General features: G+C 44.3%; 1 protein-coding gene across 2 annotated transcripts in view; it reads right to left on the minus strand.

Annotated features, from left to right (window-relative positions):
- Positions 1-13,257, minus strand: part of ARMC7 (armadillo repeat containing 7) — a 107,086-nt gene that overhangs the window by 47,296 nt on the left and 46,533 nt on the right. The gene's annotated exons all lie outside the window — the stretch shown is intronic.

Consider the following 13,257-nt stretch of genomic DNA (forward strand, 5'->3'; position numbering starts at 1 on the left):
CACTAGCAGTACCGGAGACGTTCTCCCCCTGTCAGCATGGTGCGGAAAGTTAGGAATGCCATGTGGGGTTGGCACGCTGTTCGGGGATCTCAGCTACAGCACCACACCCAGACTGGAGATTCGGCACCTGGGGCACTTCCAACCTCGTGGAGATGTGCAGTGAATTGGCAGTAGGCGGTCAATCGCTCGCCCTTAAGCAAGCATGCAAGGCGGGATGGGTAAATGTAGGGCACCAACCGGGCCAAAGCCTTGATATGCAAAGACGAGGTAATCCCTGTGAAGGCGTGCAGTGGGGCGGCGGCGGGCGATCTGCAGAGCTCTGATATCAATGTGGCTGCCCCAGCACCCAGACGGGTGTTGGCTTGGAGATGCGTGGAGTCTTCCAGCAGCAGTTTCTACCCCAGGTCTCCTCCCGGCGTTAGTGGCCGAGCATATGCCGGATGGTGGCAGGTAGCGCCCTGGGGCGGCTGTACACAGGCGAAAGCGCGTATGGAGGCGACAAGCCGTCCCCAGCCTCCACCCCGCTCCGCGCTAATCGATGACCGTGCAGCATCACCTGGGCTCACCCGCGGGCCCTGTACCCGCAGGGCTTCAGTGAAGCAATGGGAATGAGCGTGGAGGCCCGGTGCCAGCCGGTCGCAGTCGTGACTCACAAGCGCCAAAGATTATGCATGGGGGGCAGGGTAGATGCAGGCCCGCACCTGGCGCACTCACTACTAGTGGGAATCTCCACTACTGCTGTGCACCAGTCGCCGACCACTACCTTTTCTCAACTGCGCTACAGGGAGAGGGCTCGGTCCGCCGTCGCCATTTTTGCCGCTCCTTCAATGCTCCGAGTGCCGAAGATCTAGAATGGGAGCTTCGTTCCGTGTGGCAACTCAGCGGTGTCTGGATCAGGGCAATCACCGCCGCATTTCCCGGGAATAGAGCGACTGGACTGGCTCAGCTGGCAGAGCTTCAATGCTGCGCGGCCATCTCGGTCGGCGGCTTGGCCACGCCCCCTGAATTACATAACAGTTGATTTTGCCTGAACCAGGCAAACACCTTTGTCAGGCAATGGGTTACTTCATTTCACATAGCCTGCCTTGTGTGGTTTGGATCAGTGCTCCAGGTCTCTTGGAATAGACATATGTCAAACTTCTCAATAATCTCATTCCAGTGTGGGAGAGATAATTTGCTCTTAACCCCTGCCACATTTCATGAGATCAGCAAGAGTTGTGACATTGTTTCCTCTTTGATTGAGTTATTGGGGATTTGCGTTGGGGTAGTCCTGAACAAACCTAGGTACACCTGCTTGTTCCTTTTACCCATGGGGTGAGCTATTTCCTCCTGATGACTTTGGAGTGTTTAAAGTAACCAGTGGGGGCATGTGGATTTTTGATGATGTATTCAGTTTAGTACTGGGGGAGTGACCAATAGGCTGGCTGCTTTGCGCCACGAGTCAATCAATTTCCCCAAAGATGACTTAGATGTCACTCCTTTCGTGTGGCTGCTAGCCACCTGGGACTGGGCTTCAGGTGTTGGGCTGCCTCTGAATTATATAGCAGAAGGTACTGGAGGACAGGTTCTAAACTCTAAGGCTATAAAATTATCAGCCAGTCTCTCATTAACCAGTTTCAGCTCTATGTAATCAGTAGGGGAAAGTAAGACCATGTGCCTTGTGACCCTATGTCCTGTCTGATTAAGGACCTAGACCCTCTCACATGCCATATCCATTGAGTCACCTTATTCTTTAAAGAATCCTGACCCTCAAAGCCTTTTTGTGGGACTAATTTTGGAACATTGGTCATAAACTCAGCAGAAATGTTGGGATCTGGATACAAATCTGAGAGGGTTCTACACTCCACATTATTGCTAGTGAAAGATTTCATTACAAGACCGGAGGCTACATTATGCATTAATCCTTTAATGCAGTCACAGACAGCCGCACTACATCATAAACAAGAAAGTTCTAGAATGTACAGAGTAGGGTACAAGTGGCATGAGGCACAAACAGACTGCCTCTTTTAAATGCGGCACACAGGCAGATAAGTAGCATATTTTATTATCTCCTTATTTATTGACTTAAGATGTTTTTTTCTTAATATTTAACCTTAAGAAGGAGAAAGCTCGATATCTATGTTTTGTTCTCAACATTCTGCTGCTCTCCTTCACTAACTTACACATTTTATGCCTTGCCATAACTTATGCTTTGTTATAGCCTTTAATCTACGACCCCCTCGTATTTCTATACTGTCGGGTTTCCGTCTATGGGCCTTCTCCCCCCCCCCTTCCTCTTCACCCTTTACACCGACTTCCTATTAAGGTTGTCGATTTTAAATAACACTCGCGCGCGAATTTCTGTTTTTTCCTTAACTTATACCCCGTTCTCATAACTCGCCGAATAACTTTTATTAATTCCAACCTTACCCTTTCTAGAAATCGTATCCCTTTCACCGCCCCTTGCACCGGTTCGTCGCGCTCGCCCGGCCCGTGCGAGCGCGTTACGATCATTCAAGGAATGCACACTGGCAACGGTGCACGCTGCAATGACATCCCCCAGGGCTTCTTCCTTTAATTTGACGCTTCCACGGCGGCAGCTGACCTCGAGGGAGCGCGTCAGTTACTCCACTCGGGTCAGCTGCTGCCAGAGATTGCATCTTCTAACGAACACTCTTATTCAATGAGCTCCTTGACTTAAATTTGAAAGTCGATTTACTTAAATCTGCCCCTATCAAACCCTGGAATATATATATATATATATATATATATATATATATATATATATATATATATATATATATATATATATATATATATATATATATATTACCTACTGGCGGTCGCCAGTAGGTAGTTATAGTTAGGACCCTGTTTCCATAGGAAATCCGCAACATTCTATTTTGAATAACTTTGGCGCCGGTCGACGAATCCTCGCGAATTTCTCAAAATAGGTGGGGCGCTACGCTCCGCTCCTACCCTGAAAGTCTCGGGGGGATTCGTCAAGCGGGGGCTGAGATAAAAGGGGGGTCCCAAAACGCGTTTTTCCCATGCATTTTTCCATAGGACCTTTAGACAGGGCTACAGCCCGAACGGCTGAACAGAATTACTAGAAATTTGGCAGAGAGGTAGTCCTCAGGTCAAGGAAGTGCCAAATCTGTTCAGTAGATTCTGAGAAAATAGCCTTTAAATCAATATATATATCTGAGCCAGCTTACGGTACGCTTACCGTAAGCTTACCGTACGCGTACGGTGGCGTGCGCGAGCGCGATTCTGATTGGCTGTTACATCTAAGTAAACATTCGAATCGGTCGAAACCAGGAAGCGGCGGCCGCCATTTTCTCTCTCGCACTCTGAGGGGGGGGCTGTAAACAAAGGCAAAAAACATATAAAGGGGCTGTTTAGACAGCGCCCATGCACATAGCCATGTTAGTTGAGTCCTCAAAGATCCCCCAAGGCCAAAAACGGTAAATTTTTATTTTTTGAAAATTTCGCCGATTACGCTTACCGTACGCGTACGGTGCGCTTACGCTAAAAATTTTAATTAAAAAAAAAAACACTCTGTGCATGGCATATTATTGTCATCACTTACAAATTAAATTTAACAGATTACCTATCAAAAAAAAAAAAAAACAAAAAAAAAACAGATTACCTATCACAAGGAAGCGCATAATATGTCCTCCATGTGCGCACGGTGCGTAACGTGGGCACGCGGTGCGCGTAGCGCACTGCGTGCCCACCTTGCGTGTACGGCACTAACTGCGTAAAGTGGGCGCACGGTGCGCGAAGCGCACCGTGCGCGCACGGAACGAACTGCGTTAAGTGGGCGTGCACGCCACGAATGGCGTAAAGTAACTTAGCATTTAAAAAAACGTACAAATTCACTGAAAAAACCATAGGTTTCACACACGTTATAGTTAGGAATTAGCATTTAAAAAACCTTGCTAATTCAATGAAAAAACCATAGGTTTCACACATGTTATAGTTAGCTGGAAATTTTACTGATAAAAAACCAATGAAATTCCCCCGTTATAGTTACTGTAGGCAACTATAACTCACGCGACCGCAATCCTCTGCTGATGACATATGTGTCTTTATGAAAAAAAAATATTTGTAATATATGTATAGCTAAAATTTAATGGAAGAAGACATGGGCAAATAAGTGTCTAAATACAGTATTAGCATCAGCAGAGGATTGCGGTCGCGTGAGTTATAGTTGCCTACAGTAACTATAACGGGGGAATTTCATTGGTTTTTTATCAGTAAAATTTCCAGCTAACTATAACATGTGTGAAACCTATGGTTTTTTCATTGAATATATATATATATATATATATATATATATATATATATATATATATATATATATATCCTTACCATTTTAATTCAAATAATTAAATATAATAACCTTATATAATATTGAAGAGGTGGAAATTTTGAATTTTATCATCATCCTAAATTAATCAAAAAAAAAAAAAAAAAAGAACCTTTAAAAAAGAAAAAAAGGAGAAAAGGGGAGATATATATAAAAAAAAAAATTAAATAATTTCATCTCTACAGATTACCCTATTAGAATACATATTGCTAAAATTGAATTATTTTAACTATCCACCCCCCACACAATGTCAGACCTTGACTCTGACGATGCCACAGCCAGCTCTCCCCTCCATAATAATGACAACTTTAAGGAATTCTTGCAGAAGGAAATGCGTTCCTGCATGCTCTCAACCCTAAAAGAGGTGATGTCTACCAAAAGACCTTTTCCCTTTGATCTTGATGGTCGTCCCACCGACACTGTAACCGAGGGCAAAAAAAGTAAAAAAACCAAAAACTGCGAACATCCCTTATCTATGAGAGGTCGTGGCACCTCAGTTGATATGGGAGGTCCTAGCACCTCATTTACGTTGGGAGGCCCTCGCGCCTCGAATGAAAAAGTTGCCCCTCGCGGCACGAATCTGACCGGTGTCCATAGCGACACAACTTTGACCAATACGCTCGGCGATTCAAGCCGCTATGCTACTAAGGATGTCGCAGATACAAACTCTGACTCAGAGGAAGAACATTTTGATAATCCCCTTGACGAGTTCGTCTTAGACTTAAACGACCCGAACCAAGACATAGATTTTAACTTCCCTGGTGAAGGAGAATCCCCCTCCTCGGACAGTATTATTTTGAATCCTCTGGGAGAAGAAATGTTCTCTCCCCTAACTCTTTCCCATCCTAACAGTTCTAAATGGTTCCCTCAGGAACATGTCTCAAAATTTATTAAAAGATGGTTAAGGAATTCACTGGAAAGGGAGACCAGGAATACACTCAGATCAGAGTGTCCAAGACCTACTATTCACGAAAAGGTCTCCCAAACCCCCAACCTTGATCCGGACTTGATCAAATTCCTATTCAAGCTAGGCAAAGACCCTAGAAGAGGTCTGGAGAGAGCACTTAAGGGCTGCCAGGACCGCCTTTTGGATGTCCTAGGCCCCCTCACCAGAATCCTCGACCTGGCTGAGGAATCTCACATTTCCAGAACGCCTCTTGACATTAACCTCATCCGCGGATGGAGTCAAAGAGCTATTGTCTTCCTGGGTAATGCCAATTCGAGCTTAAACACCGAAAGGAGGAGAACTATTCTTTCTAAGATCAACCCAAAGCTTAGTGACTTGGCTGTTAAGGAACCATCAGACAATCCCAAAGGCCTTCTCTTTGGCGAAGACGTCATCAAATCGATTGGAAAATATGTTGCTACTTTTACCGCCCTTGATAGGGCCCAATCCAATATGAGACGTGTTTTTAACACAAGCCTTTTTGGTCAGGCTGGAAGAAGGGGCCGTTCTTCCGGCCGCGGTAACCAGCGGCCCTTCTCGTCCTACAGAGGTTCCGGTAGAGGCTTCTACCCCTCAAATCAACAATTTGTCCCTCATCGAGCAAGAGGACCACGCAACAGAGGCTTCAGGTCCCGAGGAAATCCAAACTCCTCCAACCCTCCAAGTAAGTCTTCCCCTTCCTCTTCATCTTTCCTCTTCTTCCCAAGTTGGGGGCAGACTGAAACACTTCTACCATGTTTGGGTGTCACTAACTCAAGACCCCTGGGTTCTCCAAACTGTCCAGGGTTTCAAAATAGACTTTATAGAGACTCCCTTCCAATCTCATCCCCCAAAACCCCTAACTCTTTCGCTCGATCACGAAAAAATTGTCCAAGAGGAAATCTCTTCAATGCTCACGAAGGGAGCTATTATACAGGTGCCCTGGTCCTCAAAAACCTTTATCAGTACCCTTTTCCTGGTTCAAAAGAAAGACAAAGGTTGGAGACCAGTAATCTACAGACACTTCAAAATGGAGGGCATTCACCTCCTAAGGGATCTTCTTCTAGAAGGAGACTGGTTAGTGAAACTAGATCTCAAAGATGCTTACTTCACCATCCCTATGGCACGAGAACACCAGTGTTTTCTACAATTCAGCTGGAAAGATCTCCTATATCAATTCCACGCTCTTCCCTTCGGTCTTTCCTCCACCCCTTGGTGCTTCACCAAAATTATGAGGACTATCGTTTCTATCCTCAGAGAGAGAGGTATTCGCCTTATTATTTACCTAGACGACATCCTCATAATGTCCCAATCCTTTTCCCAAATTCAGAGAGACCTAAACGTCTCCATACATCTCATCGAGAGCCTCGGTTTTGTTCTAAACAGAGAGAAATCTATCCTCACCCCCTCCAAATCTCTAGAGTTTCTTGGATTCACGGTGGATACCTCCCGCTGTCTCCTCCTTCTCCCTCCCAAGAAAATCGCCAAAATCAGGAAGGAAATCAGATATGTCCTAAAGAAAGATTCTTTAACCCTAAGGGAATTAGCCCGCCTTATAGGCCTCCTCTCTTCCAGCATTCAAGCTATCTTCCCGGGCCCTCTGAACTACCGTGCTCTTCAGAGATTAAAATGGAAAGCTCTCAATTCTGGTCTCTGGTACGAGGACTTTGTGACCTTGGACGAAGAAGGGAGATCAGAACTTTCATGGTGGCTAGAGAATCTCGACGCCTGGAACGGGAGAGCGATTTTTGGCTCTGCCCCGGAATTCACCCTGGAATCAGACGCCAGCCTCCACGGTTGGGGCGCTCGCCTCCTCGACCAAGATACTGGTGGCGCATGGTCACTTGCGGAGTCTTCCCACCACAAACTTCCTAGAACTTACTGCAGGTTTATACGCCCTAATGAGTTTCAAACAATGTCTTCAGGGCAGGTCCGTTCTCCTCAAAATGGACAACATTTCCGCAGTATCTTATATCAATCGCCTCGGCGGTACGAAATCAGCGGACTTGTCGGCTTTAGCCAAAAAACTCTGGATGTTCTGCTTAGAACACAAGATTTCTCTGAAGGCAGAATACCTCCCTGGGAAGTCGAATATCTCAGCAGACTGGAACTAGAGATTCCTCTCAGACAGGACCGACTGGAAACTCAATGCGAACATCTTCAATACTCTCTCTCTCTTTTGGGGTCCACTAGATGTGGACTTGTTTGCCAGCAGACTGTCTTTCCAACTCCCAAAATATTTCAGCTGGATGCCAGACCCGGGTGCTCTGGCAGTAAACGCATTTCTTCAATGTTGGTCGAACCTCCAGGGTTACGCATTTCCCCCCTTTGCCATGATTCAAAGAGTCCTCCAGAAAGTCAGATCGGACCAGTGCTCCCTGATTCTGATAACTCCATTCTGGCCGTCTCAGGTATGGTTCCCGACCACCCTCGAACTTTCTTGCGACGTTCCCTTCCTCATTCCTGCGAGCAAGGGTCTACTCACCAACGCGGACGGAGAAGATCACCACCTAATCTCTTCAGGGAATTTGAACCTTCCTGCTTGGAAAGTGCCAGGCAATCCAACGAACTGTCTGGCCTTTCGACATCAGCTTTTTCTCTCCTCGGGGAATCTTGGGCACCCGGAACACACTACAGATATAACAACATCTGGAAGAAACGGGTTTGTTGGTGCATGGAAAGGAACTTGGATCCCTTGGAGGCTCCTATCGTCAATATAGTTAATTTCCTTGTCGAACAATTCGATAGAGGTTTAGCCTATAGGTCAATTAACTGCTACAGATCAGCTATCTCTGCTGGACATTCCCTTGTCAACGGTAAGACGGTAGACCACCCAAACCAAAGTACCAATACATGTGGGACGTGAAAGCTATCCTTGATCTTTTCTCCTCTTGGCCAGATAACGCCCTCCTAAACAGGAAATATCTATCGCTTAAGCTCGCTACCCTTCTTTGTTTAATCTCCTGTCGTAGAGTTTCAGATGTGAGATGCCTTGATATTTCTTATAGATCCTATGATATGTTTGGAGTTAAATTTGACTTGTTCAGACGGACTAAAACCATGTCTGATTCGATTTATTATCCCCGCTTCGACCTTTGTAAGAAATTGTGCGTCATAGACTGCATGAGAGAATATGACTTGAGAATGAAATACATTCGCCCTTTAGATGCAAAACAACTCCTTTTATCTTTCGTTAAACCCTTTAGACCAGTTTCTTCCTCCTCCATAGCTAGATGGGTCAAGTCTGTTATGAATCTGGCCGGCATTGATCTCTCTAAATTCCAAGCTCATTCTCTCAGAGGTGCTATGGCAAGCAAATCCTTTTGGTCTGGTGGCAAATTGGACGATATTCTTAAAGCTGCTGTTTGGTCTAATGCTTCAACCTTTGCTCGTCATTATTGTAAACCTGTAGAACATATGTCTGACGTGGTACTTCGTGGCTACCAACATGCATAATGTAGCCTCCGGTCTTGTAATGAAATTGCGATTCTCCTATTAACATGACCAGAGAATCTGGATTTCATTAAAGACACGGAGGCTATCATTATCCCACCCTTAGCCACACCCTTTTGAGGTTTGATTTACGATTTGTATGTTTACAATCTGCAGTTTGATATGTTGATATCAGTTCATGCTTTGCAATTTACATTTGCTTTTTGTTTCGTATTTTGACACTTATTCTCTTTTTCAGATAATTCTGGATAATCTCCATTCTCCAGTCTTCTTCGCTTCGGACCTCTTGTTTCCTTCATCTTCTAGTTCATCATGGATCTCATCTCTGGACTTTATCTACTCGTTTGCATTTAAAAGAGGTAGTCTGTTTGTGCCTCATGCCACTTGTACCCTACTCTGTACATTCTAGAACTTTCTTGTTTATGATGTAGTGCGGCTGTCTGTGACTGCATTAAAGGATTAATGCATAATGATAGCCTCCGTGTCTTTAATGAAATCCAGATTCTCTGGTCATGTTAATAGGAGAATCGCAATTCAACCATCGAAAATTCAGCAAACCAGGACCAGCTTGATTGTTGGAGTTAGACAAGCAAGCCTCATTTCTAGCCCTATTTCTTAAACCCTTTACCTCCTGTGCTAACTTTGAACTTGTTGTGTTAACTTGTGCCTCCTTTGTGGCACCTGGGATTGGATCATGCTCCTTCCTAGTAGCGGGTCGATTGAACAGGGTGGTCTGGACCTTTGGGTGTGTGGGGGGAGGCAGTTTATTTAAAGCTACTACCTCCTTCATCATCCCCATGAGGTCGCCAATCATAGATTTCAGGGCATTGACCTCTTTTTTTACTAAGACACTTACAGAGTCATGGCCACTAGGGGCACACACTGGAATGTTATAGGTTTGGATAAAGGGAAAATCGGTGTCACAACTGTTGTCTAATTCATTGGGGCGCTGCAGAGGAGCGAAACCACTGCTAGATACAACTATTGAGTTGGCTGTACTGTGCGAATGTGTGTCAAGGTGTGTTGTGACTACTGCTTCTAAATACGAGTTTGTCCGTTTTGTTGTAGGTGCAAAGTCGCTCGTCCTTGTGCTTCGAGAACATCTCTGGAATGGTGCACAATTGAATTGAAATTTTGCCCAAGTGGGCCAGCTCATTTTTTAGTCTGCCCATTGTGCTCAAGATGCGAACTAAATGTAAACACCAAATAAAATCAGAAAAATTAAATCGATTTTCTGCGTAATTCAGCTCTTAAAAATTGAAAATCATCTTACTATTTAACACATCTCAATTCCTTCATATATGAAAACCACACACCATGAAATTAATTACATTTTGAATAGTTCTGTAACTTTTACAGTTCTGTTCCTTTCAGGAAAACAGGCTGCATTTAAAATAAAAAATCCCAGAAGGCCACCGTCCCTGTGACTGTTGCGATTTCCAATGGGTTGCAAGCTGAGAACTATTTCATGAATATTATTGCAATAGGTCTATTTGCGACTAGTTGGGAATCGCAAAATGTGTTAAACACACATCTTTACATTGCTGTTTACGATTACCAAATAGCGAATAGCAAAAATTCACTATTTGGTCATTGCAAACACCTACCTTAGTACATGTAGCCCTTTCTGATAATCTTTTTATTCATATTTCTGCCACTTATAAGAGCTGGGAAGGTGTTACCATTATCCAATTTAAAGGGATTCATTTTACCAAACTTAGAATGACTGAAGAGTAAGCTGGCATGTCAAAATTCAAACTTGTGACCTAAAGATCCCTAGATATTAGTGGTGACCATTTGACTCACCGGGCCATCTTCTAGACACCTAAACCCTTCAGTTCAGGTGCACTGCACAATGCCTGTTTCAGGGCCTTTCTTCAGCTGTGTATTTAAGATCAAGGAAGTGTGGCAGCATTTGTGGTGCACAGTTACCCACATTTCTGTAATAATTGTGAGACTTAGAAACCCCCCTAAATGGGTGATAGGGATCCATCATAGCCTGGAACTTTGTCTCTGGAAGGGAAGCCTTATCTTGCCATCTTCCACTGAGTTGCTAAACTACAACGCAGATGGATAATCTGCCACTTATTTGTCCTAATGGTAATCTTTGGCCTTTTGAAGAAATGCCAGTAACCTTCGTAGATGTCCAAGGTGTTCCTTGCAGCTGTTACTGAAGCTACCTATATAGACTAATTAAGCAACGCAGAATATATTGAAGTCAGCCAAGTACCTGGTTCACCACATTTTGGAATGTAGTGGCTGAACTAATAAGACCCCTCAAAAGAAAGGTGGCTTTATTAGCTACTGGTCAGGAATAATGTGCTTAGGAACTTTGCTGCATTCAACTTATCCACAACCTTTTCAGCTTTAGGACTCCGATGGTCATCAGTCTTGAACACTGCATTAAAATTCCAATAGTCCAAGCAGAAGTGCAAGTCCATCAACCTCTGTTCAGATATCAACACTACTGTGCTGGCCTTTAGCCTGTGGACCTTGGGAGCCCTCAAAATTTTTTCCGGGGTTAGCATCTGGCAACCTCTGCCTTGATGTAGTCCTTGACTTACTCAGATGACATCCTGCAAATCTTGCTCTTCACAGCAGACTGTGCAGAGTTAATATTGTGGTTAAGGACCATAATCAAACCAAGCACCTAAGACAACATGTTGACAAAGCAGCCCAATACACTGCATTCTACTTGCTGTGCGGACTGGGGTCAAATTAGAAGAATAAACTTGCTTTACCCGGCTACCCTCCCCGGGTTCATGAGGGAGATCCAAAAGAGGCTCACTCTCCTCGACCTCATCAGTAGCTGCACCAAGTGCTACCAGTTCCTCCGGAGGTAGGCCTTCAGTTGATTAGCATGGACCACCCTCAAACTAAAACAAAAAATTGACTTCACTGACCGTTTTTTAAAATAGTGTAAGGGCTGTGCCATTTGTCCCCCAGACCCAAAGGACAAATGGTCCCAAGGACACAGGGTCAGATGTACAAAGCCTTTTTGTGATTGTAAAAATTACCGTTTCTGATGTAGCAAATCCAAATTGCGATTCGGTAGCACATTACCGAATTTTTATTTGGTTTTGCGAACAAATACCGTTTGTTTTTTTGGAAGAGGCATGAAAAATACAGCTTTTTTACAGCAATCACAGCCATTGTGGCCTGCTCACATCAGCAGGCCAACATCTCTTTCATGGCTGCGAGTCCTAGTGGGTCGCAATTTGCAACCTACCTCATTAATATTCATGAGGTAGGTCGTACTACGTCCCAAGCCGTACTGAGCTCCACTAGGAATCGGTAATTCGCTTATCTACCTTTTAGGTCAGTTCACAAATCAACACTGTGGTTGCAAAAATACTGGTCGCAAATTGCGACCGATATTTTGCGACCAAAGATTAGTACAGCTGGTCTCAGGATTTCCTGAGAATACTGATAACTAAAAAATAGGATATCTTCTAGCCTTATAAGTCCTTTTACAGTCATGCTTTTAATATCTTATTAAAGCTCTCCATCAACCCATTGGTCTAGAAGGCATGACGTAGAGAAATGACAATTTACCCCCATACTCAAAATTCATAACATTCCTGTAGGTAGATAAGAAACTGCTCCATATCTTTTAAGGTGGTGGTAATGCTTCCCAAAGTAACAGCCTTGTTGTACTTTCTAGCATGATCCATATTATTAGGGTTAAGCCTGTTTCCCAGATGTTACTGGAGGAGCAAGGGAACAATAGTGTTGATTTCAAGCATCTAAAGGAGATCTCCAACCATCTATAGTGATACATGGAGAGCCATCATCTGCCCCCTTGACTTACTGCAGAGATAGTCTGGGCAACACTTTAGCCATCTCCATCCAGAGTGTTTTTACATGGGCGGTCTAAGAAAAAGTCAGAACTGCAGCCACCATCCTAACTTGATTAGGCGTTCCAAATTGGCCATTGTCCTCGCACCCATCGGATTTATTTCAGTCCAGTCTGTTATCTGCAAGTCAACCTTGACAATTGGATGGTGAAATATTCGCCTCATCCACAGTTTATCATATTTACATAAACCCAGAGCCTGCTTCTTTTTGACTACAAAATTGTGGATTAACATGGTTGTAAATACTCCAGAATCCTGGAAAGTAGCAGTCCTCTGACCCTCCATAAAGACTCTGTGGAGGAGTGCGACGGAAGTAGATTCAACAGAAACTCAGGGTCTGACCCTCATACGTCCATAGATGACATTTTTATTATCACAGGGACAGTGGCATGCTCTCTTCCACATGGAAGAGAAGCTTGGCAATTTTAGGACCCCATGTTGAGGTCCACTCTGGACATCCCTTCTAATGTAACTGCCAAACCACAGCTCTTGAGGTCATGCATGGATATGGCAGCCTGTATAGATTATTTAAATGATCTGGTTTTACCTATCTTCTACGTGGTCTCCTGTAAATGTGCTGGACTTCATTGCAGCGTGTTGTGCATTTCCATATATCTGGAAACCAATCCATACCTCTTACTCATCAATGAGAGGACTTCTGTCCTGGT

Source organism: Triturus cristatus, chromosome 7 (assembly GCF_964204655.1).
Source record: "Triturus cristatus chromosome 7, aTriCri1.1, whole genome shotgun sequence".
Classification (NCBI taxonomy): Eukaryota; Metazoa; Chordata; class Amphibia; order Caudata; family Salamandridae; genus Triturus; species Triturus cristatus.